The 13,002-nt window shown below is 38.4% G+C and overlaps 1 long non-coding RNA gene across 1 annotated transcript; it reads right to left on the bottom strand.

Annotated features, from left to right (window-relative positions):
• Nucleotides 1-2,690: 2,690 nt before the first annotated feature.
• LOC125616499 lies at nt 2,691-10,249 on the bottom strand. The gene is made up of 3 exons (XR_007347130.1): nt 10,151-10,249; nt 5,982-6,092; nt 2,691-3,264 (listed from the first exon to the last, which is right to left on the bottom strand). It is a non-coding gene; the product is annotated as an uncharacterized LOC125616499 (long non-coding RNA).
• Nucleotides 10,250-13,002: the final 2,753 nt, after the last annotated feature.

Below are 13,002 nucleotides of genomic sequence, written 5' to 3'. Positions count from 1 at the left end.
CTCTCTAAATACACTAATCCATTCAGTATATATTGATCATGGAATGTTAAATATGATCTTTTTTTGTCAGAAGTAGTTACTTGCTCATTTAGTCATTGTCATGCCAAGCAGTGTGGTAGGCCCTGGAGATAGAGTGTCAAACAAAAGTAAGGGACCTGAGGTCTCGTGGATCTGAGAGAAGCACAGAGGCATGAACTGGCATGAACGGTTCCCTCGGGGTTTGGGTTGGTCACAGTCTGCTCAATGTCTGCCTCGCTCTAGTGCCTCTGTCTTGTGCACTGATCATTGGTCACCTCCTATCTCCTGAGCATTTGGTTCATCATGACACCTTGATCATTGCTTGGCTCCATCTTCCACTTGAACCTGTTCTTTCCTTGCTTGGCAATGATGGCTCCAGGCTACTCCCATTGCCCTCGGGTGCACGGCAGCCTGTGTTCTGGGCTAGCTAGTCAGAAGAATCTGGCCTTGGTCTGCAAAGAAAAATGCAGACGGACCAATTCTTCAGCAGATTTGGCCCGGGACCACCAGCTGAATGTGGAACAACATCGGTCACCTTTCTTCACCTTTCAATCCCAAAATAGCGTGAAAATAGAGTCAAATTATTTACACAAAATAACTTCACATCCTTTGATAAAGAGTCACAATCGAGTGAGAAAATCAGCCTGAACATGGTTTTTATTCCCAGTCTCTAGTTTCTTATCGGAAAGAGATGCTCTGTTCTGTAATCACTCGTAGCAGCTATGGATTTCTGTACTCAAAATCGTCCAGTCCAGCCCCTCCCCAGACTTAACTGCTCTTGGCAGCCTCTGGCTGTGACCCGTGGTTTCTGACAATCACGGTCATGAAAGGCGGCCTGTCTTTCTTTGCCTCCATCGGGGCCTCTGCTCTCCTGTCCCCTCTGTTGGGAGTCTAGTAGAAAAGGAGGTGGGGAGGGATAAAGGGTCAAATCTGTTACTTTTTATAGAGGCAGAGTGAAAATAATTTCCTGTGAAAGCTGAGGACATTCCTTCATTAGTTGTGCTTCCTGCTCTGGGTCTTATATGCTGGGTAATTTTTTTCCCCCTCTTTTGGAACTTGTATGGGCCAACTTCCTGTGCCCCCGGTGGCTGAGAGATAGTTTTACAAGCTCAGCCCACCTACCCAGCAGCCAGCCAGGAATGGGGATGAATGGACAGAGAGTGCCTCCTAAGCCATCCTGGGTATTTAGGACACAAGTTCAAAGGAGAAGCCTCAAAGAGGTGTGCTGGGACACTGCCAACCATGGAATTTCAGGGGTAAGGAAGACCTAGTGAGGGAAATAATTCCAAACTTCTTTCCTCTTGGATCTAATGCTAATCTTTCCCAAATTGCTGTTTTATAACTTGGTCAGTGGACCCCTGTTGAGAGTGAGTTGTGCTTTGTGTATGCCTTAGGTGGTGTATGGCTAAGGCACTGGCCCAAAATACAACTCAAACAAGCTTGACCAGAAATGTAATGGTTCATATGATGAAAGTTCAGGGTTGTTTAACTTTACTCAAGGCTGGATCCAAATCTCTCTCTTTCTCTTCTCTGTATCTCAATATCTATCCATCTGTCTATCTATCTATCTATCTATTTTGAGGTACTGAGGATTGAACTCAGGGTGCTCTACCACTGAACTACCTCCCCAGTCCTTTGTATCTTGAGTTAGACTCTCACTAAGTCACTCTGTCAGGCTTCATACTTACAATCCTCCTGACTCAGCCTCCCAAGTCACTGAGATCTTAGGTATGCACCACCACACTGGACTTAGTGCTGAATTCTTATGTCAGCATTCCATTTGTGCAGGGTTTTCCCACTCAGTAACCAGATGGCCAGAGGCAACTTCAGGCTTACATTCTCTGAGCTTCATCCCCACTGAAAAAGATTTTGTCTTTGCTAATGCTTCAAGAAAACCCACAGGCCTCCTCATGGACCTGGACCGGATCTCATGTTCTATTGTGAATTGGTTGGGTGGTTTTGAATAATCAGGCCTATTTCCTATGTCCATCTCTCTAGAAGTGGGGATCATTTCAACTCTAACTTTCTCACCAGGCCTGAGAGTGAAAGAGCAAGAGAAAACCAAGTTCTGTGGCTCATAAGTGAGGGACTAGTACTAGACTAGAAACTACATAAAAGATAGAACCAAGCAGAAGGACACTAATTAATTTGTCCAAACTTGTAAAGCTAGTATGGATTTTCTTAAATGACATCCAAATCCAGGTTTTATAGCACTGTGACGAGTGCCCCCATTAATGGTCTAATGTTCATATTGACTTCCTCACTCAAACCTTCAGTGTGCGTTTCAGCTCTGTGACATTCAATATGCATTGCACCTGTGTGCAAACTTGAAAATGCCTCGTTTTAGTCAGATTTTTTTTGCTGCCGTGACCACAAAACCTGACAAAAACAATTTTAGATGAGGAAAAGTTTATTTGGGAGCTCACAGTTTTAGAAGTCTCAGTCCATAGAAGGCTGGCTCCGTTCCTTGGGGCTCTAGGTGGGGTGGGGCATCATGGAGGAAGCATGGTAGAGGAAAGCATCTCAGAACATGGCCACCAAGAAGCAGAAAGAGACTCCACTTGCCATATACAAAGTATATACCCCAAAGGCACACCTCAATGCCCACCTCCTCCAGCCACACCCTGCCCACCTTCAGTTACCATCAGGGGATTAATCCACTGATTGGGTCAAGGCTCTCATAACCCAATCATTTCACCTCTCACTATTCTTACATGGTTCACATGTAAGCTTTTGGGGGACACCTAATATCTAAACCATCACAGGCCCCCAGTGGTGCCCATCTCCTGGCCTTCATACTGCCCTGTGACTTTCTCCATTTCAGGGTGGAATCAACCTGGCCACCTACTTCTAACCAATAGGATGTGGCAAAGGTCATAGGATGCTGGTGCTGTGGCTTGGTTATAAAAGATTGTCACTTCCATCTTGCTAGCAGATTCTCTTTCTCTTGATGTTTTTGATGAAGCCAACTATTATGCTGGAGAGGCCCACATGGCAAAGGAACTGAGGCGAGCATCCAGGTAATAACCAGCAAGGAACAGGACAGAGTCCCTGGGTCCAGCAGCTGCCAGGTGAGAGACAGCAGCGTATTCTTGATGGATTGTCCTGTGAATCCAGGCTCCTTCCCACAGCCTCAGCTAACTTACCATCCAATGCACAGGAGTGGTTCAGTTTGATATCACAGCTTGGCTTGATTTCCTGGCAGCTGCAGAAGACTTGTGGGGAGATTCCAAGTGAGAGTAAAAACTGTAGGAAGGTGAGGAGAGGATGAGAATAGAAGTCACCCGATGCCCTCCAGCACCTCCACATTTATGCTTCCTCTGGACACTGACACCACTCTGATGAAGAAATCGCCACCAGCCCTTCTTTACTCTTTGACAAAAAAATACCAACATTATAAAATGCAAAACTCTGAATCATTTTATCTGACATAAATTTTTGGTTTGGACACCAAATTTTCTCATTGTTCTTAATGATGAACGAAGAGCATTAATTTCTATTTTAGTCTATTCTGTGCCATGATTTCCTCAACAGAAAAGCAGAATCCCCCATGGAGAAGAAGAGCAGGATGAGATAAAGGAACTGCTGTGAATTGCACCTAAATTCCTGAATATGATGTCCCTTCATTTAATGAGGTCAGCTCTTTCTACTTAATATACTTCTGGCAGTATCAAATTGGTGATAAATTTTATTCCATTTTTCATGTCACAAATATTTGGCTAGAAAAAAAAAGATTTGATCACAGAGCAGCTAAAGTCAAATTCATAAATAATGATATTTTAAAAGGTGAGCCATTCTTATTCTACACAAATGACAAACCCTTGCATTATTCATATTTGAGCTGATTTTGTCTGAATACTTAAATTTTCCTCTGGATGGGGAAAAAAAATTCTTGTTTCAAAACCCTGTCTGTCTTAAAAAGGCAACATTCAAAGATTCTGTTGGGGATCTGTGCCATGTGGTATGATTATATTCTGAAAGACACTCAAATAACATGTCAATTGATCTCCCTTATCCTACAAGGGGTTGTTAGGCATGCTGTATAAATAAATTTGTAGTTTTCACCTGAAAATACTGGAAAAGGGAATTGGGAATTCAGATTTCAACTTTGAAATGATAAGCCTAGGAAAAGGAATAAAAAACATTAAAAATTCCTCCATTCCGTAACTATAATTATGGACCTAAATTCTACTCCTAAATTCACAGAGTCAGCAGCTTTTGTGGATTTGGGAGGGGGGGGGAGGACAAATGTTCAAACCACTAAAAACAACTTGCATTCTCTTCATTCCAGGCTACCTCAAGATAGTGAAAAAGAAAAAGGAACCCCCAAATGTGTGGAACCCTGGAGGAAGGCGAGGAGGTGAGACTTGGCTCTAGAAGAGAATGGACTTTGTGATGGCTGAGTTATATGAAAATACATGAAACCTGGTGTCCTAGAGGAAGCAGCCTGGGACGCAGTGACAAAAGACGAGAGTGGTTAGCTGCATGTCAGTGTTTCCTGGCCTCAGTTTCCACATATGTTCAACACCTACAGATAAAGGGAAGACTTCCTATGTCTGCTACGCCTACCTCACTAGGTGAGTGACAGATCATGAGTGTGAATGTGTCAACTCTACCTTATGGGATGTTGCCGAGACTGAACATTTAAAATTGGTCCAGGCAAGTCTGTTGCCTAGGGCACAATGACCTGCGTAGGACATGGGAGCAGGGAGAAGCCAGATGTGAATGACGGATTCTGAAGATAAGAGAGCGAAGACAGAAAACTAACCCTAGAGAGACCAGTGTCATAAAGTAGCATTGTGATGGGGACTGTAAGAGCACATGGCCTTAAAGGGAGAAGCCACTCCTCAGTGCCCAGCCATCACTGCCTTTCAAAAATCCAGTCAGAATTTCCCACTCTTCCAGTTATTCAAGAGAAACTTCAAATATGGACTTCCATGTGATTTAAAGATTACAGGAGAAATAGGAACAGAAAATTATTGGTGGATTATAAAAGGGGACTAGAGGGCCATGAATAACCTGTTATATAAAAGAGGAAGACTGATGTTGAGATTAAAATGAGACACTCTGTTTAGGCATCAATACTTGCATGTACTTGTATCTACCCAGCATGCATTATCAAGCACTTGTGATGTATATATGTACACACACACTTATATACACACACATATGTCATATATATATATATATATATATATATATATATATATATATGTCATACATATACATAATATCATATATAGGTATATTTAAATAATATCTATTTAAATGGAAGCTAAGATGGCTTATTTCATCATTATTATTGGTTTTTTGTGTATATATATATATATATATATATGCAATATATATCAAGTATGTACTTGATAGCTATCATACATATTGCATATATATATCGCATCACAAAAGCCAATAATAATAATGAAATAAGCCATCTTTGCTTCCATTTGAATCCATTCCATGCACAACCCCTAGTTAACACATATCCTCCTCCTATCCATGCTTCCAATGCTTCTGCCATATTAAACTGTTTAATATTCCTTAGGTATAACAGACTTTATTCCATTCTTTACTTTCTCAGATTCTGGTTTTTCTGGCAAAAAAATTCTCTTCTGAAAATTCTATAACAAATCTAAGTCTTTAAATTTTGACTCAAATGTAACTGACTCCATCACTCATTTTTTGCCTTCTGTGTAGATTCATTCCTTATTCTCTGTACTTTCATAATCTTTACTCACATTTCCTTAATAGCATTTACTAAGTTGAATTAAGATACAAAACATGTCTGTTTCTCCAAACTGTGACTTTCTCAAATTTAAGAACTGATTTTTTTCGACTTGTTCCTCTAGCACATAGAGTAGTTGTTGAAATACTATCGATTCTCCAGAAATATTTGTTTTAAAAAATAGGTAATAGAGTTTCATTTCTACCAAAGCAGTAGGAAACTGGAAAGAACATTGGCTTACCTTAACAAATAATAAGAGCTGGATGAAATACAAAATCATGACTGTTCTTCAATACAGTGAAGCCTAAACAAGTCAGCCATGCAAATTGAATCCAAGGGAAGGTAAGTCTTTCTACACAGAGAAGGGAAACAGAAATGTGTTTACTAGTGGTGATGTTTGGGATGAAATGAGCTGAGCATGGTTTCAGTGTGTAAGGAGAATTCAACTAGAAAATTTTAACAAATTATGAAAATTCAACATTGGGAAATAAAATTAAAAGAGATACAGATAGTACTATTTATTTGAGTCTATAATATTCTACACATAAAGTACTGCATTCATTCAGAAATTTAAAGCTATAAAATTGTTGAGAGCCACAGCCGAAGGGGCCCCAGCAAACTTCCAGCTGCCGGCTGATGATTGGCTCACAGCGGCCCCAGCAACATCTAGCTGATTGGCTCCTCTGCGGTGATGCTCATTGGGCTGTTTCCCTGCCCTTTCAGACCACGGAGCTGCTCATTGGGGGACTTTTTTGGCTCCGCCCACGTGACCCAGCCAATCGGCCTCAAGAGCAGGAGGATTGTGGGAGGTGGAGAGAAGCTTGTGGGGGAGAGAGAGGCTTGTGGAAAGCTGGTGGTGGCAGTTGAGGCTCTGAGGGTTTTTCCTGAGAGGCTGTTTTGTTTGGCGTGTGTGGTTCTAAAAATAAAGTTAGTTTCTTTTGACAAGTGTCTCCTGATTGTGCCCAGCCAGACTGCGGCATAAAATAATGCAAGGAAAAAAACTCATGAAAAAAAAGCAATTAATAAGACCATGTTCAGTGATAATCTATCTGTTGAAGCTATCAAAAAACTATCTAAATTAACAATGATTAATATATTAAGGTTTCTAGATAAAAAGATGAAGGATATGCATAGACAGATAATAAATAGCAACAAAGACATGCATGGAAACACTAATCATGTGTCAAATGAAAATTCCAGGAAGCAAAACAACAAAAATAAGCAAAGCATTAGAGATGAAAAATTCTTCTTATGAGCTCATTCATGGGCTCAGTATGATGGGGGAAGAATCATTGAATGTGGAGATAAACCAGTAGAAATTATCTAAACTGAAGCATAATGACAAACAGTTAAACAATTAAACAAGAAAGAATAGAGTTTATGAATGAGACCAGTATGAAAATTTCAAAAGGTCTAGCAAACATAAGTTGGAATTCATGAAGAAGGAAGAGAAAACAGGAGAAAGAAATATTTTCCAAAAGAAAATAGAATACATCAAATCATAGATCTAAAAGATGATATTGAACAGGATAATAAAAGATAAAGAGAAAAGTTTGGGGGATGCTAAATAGAAAAAACAATAAATACAAAGAAGCAGATAGAAGAACTACAGCAGACTTAACTTATGAAAGCCAAAAGGCAATGGAATGACATCTTTAAAGTGCCAGAAAAAAATTAAAAGCCATTATATAAAATATATTTTAAAAACACATTGATTCTGACAGAACTAATGTCAGTAACTACCACTAAAAGAAATACTAAAATAATTTCATTAGGTTAAATTAATTTGATACCAGATCAAAACTTGGGTACATAAAAAGTTATAAAGATCTCAAGAAATTTTGAGATTAATGTAAATATAAAGGATATTTTAACATTTTTAAATTATTTAAAATAATTGAAGTGGAAACTTTAGCAATGCCTTGTGTATGATGATTTCCCTCCCCTCTTTCATGGCTCAGAGAGCAACTTTATTCTTTGAAATCCAGGCAGAGGTAGCCATGCTCCCATGGCTTAAACACTTGCTGGATAGCAGAGATGGGGCCACATGGATGCTGCCAACTGCCTGCTCCTCAGAAGGGACAATCCCTGTGGACCACCTTACATCTGGGCCTGCTGGAACCTCAGCTGGGTTGGTAAAGGAGCACGGTTCTGAAATACATAGTGAAACCTGTGATGGAGGTACTACTGCACTGAGTGTCCCAGGCATAGAGGACCCCTCCATATATCATTGCTTAGTTAAGAGCTGTTTGCCAATATTGTTATTTATGCATAATGTTACAGCACATTACAGTATGTTCTTTTTTATTTATTCTGCAACTTGCTTTTTATTGAAACTCAATAATACAAAAGTATAAAAAATAATACTAGAAAGATTTGATTATGTCTTTGGAGAAGAGTTGGTCTTTTTAATGAAACACCAAATTGCAAAGATCATATAGGACAGTGATATGGAACTTGACCCCATTAAAGTGCAACACTGAGGAAGTACTTCAAGACAAAACATTCATAAATGAACCTGACAGACTGGAAGAAGATATTTGCAATATATTTAACAAAAGGATTATATTAAAAATAAATAGTTCTGAGATATGAAGGTAATATAGTAGAAAAATCCTAAATTACATGAGAGGAAATTTATCATAAAGAAAGTTCTAATGGCCTATGGTACAAAAAAATGATCAACTGGACCAATGATAAAGACAGTCAAAATACAAACAATTAAAGAATGTTATTTCACTGTCAAATACTTTGAAGTAAAATTTAAAATTAAAGAATTAACTAAGGAGTATAGAAGTAACAAGTACTATGGAACAATATTTATGGCAGTATAACTAGTATGTATCTAGTGAGGGGTAATTTTGTACTACCTTTTTTGTTGTCTTTTTTAGGTATACATGACAGTAGGGTGTATTTTGACATATTATACATACATGGGGTGCAACCCATTACAGTCTTGATCCCATTGTTGTGGTTGAACACTATGTGGAGTTACACTGGTTGTGTATTCATATACGAGCATAGGAAAGTTATGCCAGATTCATTCTGCTGTCTTTCTGGGAGTCGGCTAGGAATAGGAAAGACTGTATGTATATTTTATTTGTTTAATGTATATTTTATTCCTTTGTGCTCTCAGCCAGAGTTAGCTGAAACAATGAGCTTTCGTGAATCACATTGGAAATGGTCTCAGCAAAAATCGCCTACCCTGTAGACAGAAATTAAGGACATTCTGCAATGTCAACTTTGTTTACTCCAATATATTGTACTCTATGGAACTTTTTAAGGTTATTGTGGTTGACACAGATGTGTAAGAGATAATGATAGGTGTATTATATAGTAGCTAAGAGAACATGAAGTTGTATTTGACCTTTCTTTTAAAGTATAGGATTGAGAAAAAAAAAAATGGCAAAGATCAGAAGGCAATTGGAAATTGGTGGAAATTCTTTGACAATCTGAAGAGTGTTGTGGCCTCAATAAAGTGTGGAAGAATTACACAACAATTGTTTAAATAGTAGCTGGCAGACAAATTCGCTCAGGGTGTGCTTCAAGGGACTTCAGGGAACTGAAGAGAAAATTTTCCAACATGTAGTATTCAACAGTTTGCTCCGCCACTCTCTAGAATGTGCCCAGACTCTCTTGCAACCTTCAAGTGGATCATGTGCTCATTTGTTGAATGAATGTCCTAATAATAAATTAATGACTCAGTGACGAATAAATAAAAATTATTGAGAATAGTAGGTGGTCACTAAAGATGAAGATTACATATCATGCTCTGGAATTTGTTGCTTGTGTGGCAAGACTTCCAAGTCCTGATGTGAAGCCATATTTTTAATAGACTGGAGGCAATACTACCTCATTAACTAATCAGTTATTCGTGGTGAGTTCAATTTTGGCTTCCTAACTTTTTTGCTCAATTGCCTTTAGGGTCAAAGCTGCAAGAATTTACTTCCATATGTTACCTGAACCTCTGATTCTGAGATAGTAGTTACCAAAATGTTTGTTTCTTAATCCATACTATTCATCTTGTATTAGTAAGGATTCTTCTAGTTAAAAGTACAGAAATAAAATCAAAATTCAAACCAATGGAAGAAAATAAAAGAGGGAAGGGAAGAGGTGTGGAAGAGGGAGAGGAGGAATTATGACTTAATGTTACTGTAAAGTTGTGAAATTTTGCAGATAGGATCTCACATCATTTTTGTAGAACCTCCTGTTACCTGGTTATTGTCTTCATTATTTGGCAGATTTTTCCTATTTGGTGGGAGACCAACATAGTCCATGAACCAAAATCATGGATCCAAAAGATAATTTGTCTCCCAGAACAAACACAGGCTTAGAAATTATTCTGATTTGGTCTCATTAGGTCATTTGCCTTTCTCAGGACAAATGAGTGAAGCCAGATAGATGTCTTACCTTCATTGTTCAATATGAATCTTGTGCCCATCCTTCTATATAGGGAATAAGTCATGTAATCAAAGTCCCTCCTAGATCTCTTTAAAGAGAGGGGAAGGTGATCTGTCAATGAGAAGATGAATAAAACAGAACCATGGTGTCAACTCATATCTTGTGCCCTGGAAGCTAAAAGACACCTCCACTGGTTTAAAAGTATATTTGCTCATACACCTTGCTCCAATTTGACTCCTTAATATCTATGTTATATATATAAAACCTTTTTTACTAGTCCATTTTTACTCCCCATGAAGCCCCTTCAATGGAACAAATCACTCTGTCCTCTGAAATCCCATTATCTTAATCACATTTTCATTTGAAACCATTTCACTAAACATTTCTTGTACTTGTGTCATCATAAGCCATTCTGCTCAGGGAGGACAGCGATGAAATGCTCTCTGCCATTAGGACATTTTAAATATAATGGATGAGATTGTCATGCCCATGACCAACTAAAGATGAGGCTGTTTTTGCAAAAATGTTCCCAAAGACATCGTGTACTTTCCTTTCTCCGTCTTGTAAATGCTGTTTCTCTGTCTGAAATACACAATCCCAAATCTTTCTTTCAGATAGAACTCATATATTATTTCTTCTATTAAGAAGAATATATCCTTTTACAAATATGCTTCTTCTATAAAAGCACCAGGCTTGCATTAGTTATTGTTTGTGTACATGTTAGAAAGGTAAAGGTGTATTATTTGTTTAACCCTCATTTCTTAGGACCCAACATGTTACTTGTCACAGCATAAGCCCTCAACAAACAGAAAATTAAAAACATCTCTTGCTTCCTGTGTAAGAATTTCAGGTCTTCTGGGAGCTTCGAGCATGAAAGGTAAAGTGCTACCAGGGAAGTCATAAAGGTTTCATAATCTCAGAGGCCTCTGTACTCTTGACAAGAACCTTAGATAGTTCTGTTATAATTCCCATTTTATGGATGCAAAAACAAGCACAGAAGTGAAACAATTTGCCCCCAATCCTGGGACATGTAACAGACAGAGCTGTGATTTGAACTAGGCAATCCTGCCCCAGAGTTAGGGTTCTTTACCAGTTCATATTGCCTCTAAAAGACGGTTGATATTTTTAAGTACATACTATATTTCTGGGCTTTGACAACTATTATTTCATTTTCTGTCCCTTCTTTTATTCTGACTTGACTTCCTCCTTGTCTGAATTGGACAGAAAACAAGAATCTAGTGCTAGGAGATGATGACACTCTGCTAAGATAATACTCCTCCCCAAATATAAAAAATTAAAAAGGCTGTGCTGGTGGGAAAGCTTGCTGGTATGTTTTTAAAATGCTAGAATCTCATTCTCATTCTCTCAGTCCACTTTACTTTTTTGGCAACTGCACTTCTATTTGACCACATGGGAATTTCACTGAAACACCAAGGATTCAAATGAAAGTGTAGTCCACTTACACAGCACTGCACCAGTGCCCAGTGGTGCAGTCAGAGGCCTCTGGCACAGACCCTGAGGCGCTTTCCTCTGCTGGAGGCATGTCACACATCCTGGGGAACCACAACTGAAGGGACATTCCCATAAGATGGTTATCAGATGCAAGTCTGCAGTTTCTCAAGGAGCACCCTGTGGTTTCAAATGAGCAGTTCACCACAAAGCTAAAGACAATTCAGGGAACTCCTTCTCCAATTCTCCCCAGCAAAAGGAAATTAGTCAAATATAACTATGGAGGTGAGTAGTTCATTCCCTGTAATCCTCCGCTGCATTGACTGACCAGAAATATCATGCTGAAAAGGAGACAACACAACTTCTTACATGAATGAACTAGACATTTATAGGATAATCGGTGGTTCCCAGTGACATTTGAGATCTAAAAAATACATTAGCATGGAAATGGAAGGGACTGGATGAGACTAATCACCATGTTTTGCCTTCATTTATGAATGAGGAAATGTAGGCCCAACAAGCCCACTTGCTTTTGCTAAAATCTGACGGGCCCTAAGAATAGCAGCTCTCTAAAAAGTGCCTCCTACAGTGGATCTGAGTTTGGAGGCTTGAAACTCACCTTGGTCACTAGCTACATGAGCCATGAGAATGGTGGAATGTTATTTAGCCTCTTAGAGCTTTAGATTTTCAATGGAGATTATTTTCAAGGGTGTTTCTTTTTTTCTTTTTTTTGCATTTGAGATGATAATACATGTGCATAAATATAATTGGCAACAATTATCATTTTAATTTTACCTCCATCTTATCTTTGGGAAACTGAACATAAAATGAAACCAAGAATGTTTATCAATACTTGCTGACAGATAAAATAAAAATATTTTTGCACACTTATCTGACGTGTTATTTTGTTTCTTGATTGGTTGATTGGTTTTGTCTTGTTTTCTGTGTTAAGCCAATAAAGAGAATCATTAAAGTGAGACATGACAGGAAAAATCTTCTCAAAGTCATGACTATGATTGGCATAACCATATTAACTCTGCCATGATCTGTATTAATTATTAATTATGACCTACAATGAAGAACTACTGTTCTGCCTTGGATTTAAGTATCTTTTATTTGTCTCTTATTAAAACATAACAGGTATTTTGATGCATTAATACAAAAATGTAAAGCAATGAAATTTCCATAAAATAAAAAAGGAGAAATTTTCAGTGGGAAATGATGACAGTATTACTTATTTGACACAAGCCATTAAACATTGGATTTGTTTTTTCAGTGCTAGGGATTGAATTAAGGCCTTGACCATGCTAGGCAAGCATACCACCATTGAGCTACCTCCTCAGCCCTATTAACCATTTGAATAGTGGAAAGAAAACAAAATTTGAAGGTAAGTAATAGTTCTATCTTGTGCA

This window comes from Marmota marmota, unplaced genomic scaffold (genome assembly GCF_001458135.2).
Source record: "Marmota marmota marmota unplaced genomic scaffold, marMar, whole genome shotgun sequence".
NCBI lineage: Eukaryota > Metazoa > Chordata > Mammalia > Rodentia > Sciuridae > Marmota > Marmota marmota.
Note: the sequence above shows the minus strand (reverse complement) of the source record. Positions and strands in the feature narration are given on the sequence as shown.